Raw genomic sequence first — 1,453 nt, 5'->3', positions numbered from 1 at the left:
TATGAAGTGATGTCTAATCTCAATATGCTTGGTTCTTGAATGTTGAACCGGATTCTTGGTTAAATTTATTGCACTAGTATTATCACATTTGATAGGAATGTGATCAAGCATGAGTCCATAGTCCACAAGTTGTTGTTTTATCCATAAAATTTGGGTGCAACAACTACCGGCGGCTACATACTCGGCTTCGGCGGACAAGGCTACACTTACTTGTTTCTTACTATTCCATGAAACAAGAGAGTTTCCTAGCAAGTGACAAGTGCCGCTAGTGCTTTTCCTATCCAATTTGCAACCGGCAAAATCGGAATCGGAATAACCAATCAAATCACAAGTGGATCCTTTCGGATACCACAATCCAACATTTAATGTTCCTATGAGATACTTCATAATCCTTTTTACCGCACTTAAGTGATATTCCTTAGGATTAACTTGGTATCTCGCACACATGCATACACTAAACATGATATCTGGCCTACTTGCCGTTAGATAAAGTAATGATCCTATCATGCCTCTATACTTCTTTACATCTATGCTTTTACCTTGTTCATCTTTGTCAAGGTAGCAAGTAGTGCTCATTGGTGTGTCTATTGCCTTAGCATTGTCCATTCCAAATCTTTTGAGTAGTTCCTTGCAATATTTGGTTTGGCTAACGAAAGTTCCTTCTTTTCCTTGTTTGATTTGCAGACCAAGGAAGAAGTTGAGTTCGCCCATCATAGACATTTCAAATTCACTTTGCATGAGGTTTGAGAAAAACTTGCAAAGTGATTCGTTAGTTGAACCAAACATTATGTCATCGACATAAACTTGTACCAAAAGGATATTTTTGTTTTCAATCATGATAAATAAAGTTGTATCAACCTTCCCTCTTAAAAACCCTTTTCTATTAAAAATTTGCTCAAACGTTCATACCAAGCTCTTGGAGCTTGTTTAAGACCATAAAGAGCTTTCTTGAGTTTAAAAACATGATTAGGATTTTCATAATCCTCAAAACCGGGAGGTTGTTCAACATATACTTCTTCTTGAATGAAACCATTAAGAAAGGCACTCTTAACATCCATTTGATAAAGTTTGAAGTTATAAGAGGATGCAAAAGCAAGTAACATCCTAATTGCTTCTAATCTAGCTACGGGAGCATAAGTTTCGTCATAATCAATGCCTTCCTCTTGATTATAACCTTTAGCTACTAATCTAGCTTTGTTTCTAACAATTGTACCATTTTCATCGAGTTTATTTCTAAAAACCCATTTTGTTCCTACAATTGTTTGATTACTTGGTTTAGGCACCAATTCCCAAACGTCATTTCGTTTGAATTGGTTAAGCTCCTCTTGCATTGCCATAGCCCAATGTTCATCATCAAATGCGGACTCAATGGTAGATGGTTCAATTTGAGAAACAAAAGCACTATATGCAAATAAATTTCTAAAAGTGGATCGAGTTGTTACCCCTTTCGAAA

The sequence above is a fragment of the Arachis duranensis genome, chromosome 2 (assembly GCF_000817695.3).
Source record: "Arachis duranensis cultivar V14167 chromosome 2, aradu.V14167.gnm2.J7QH, whole genome shotgun sequence".
NCBI classification, from domain to species: domain Eukaryota; kingdom Viridiplantae; phylum Streptophyta; class Magnoliopsida; order Fabales; family Fabaceae; genus Arachis; species Arachis duranensis.
The sequence above is the reverse complement of the archived record's forward strand: the minus strand, read 5'-3'. Positions refer to the sequence as shown.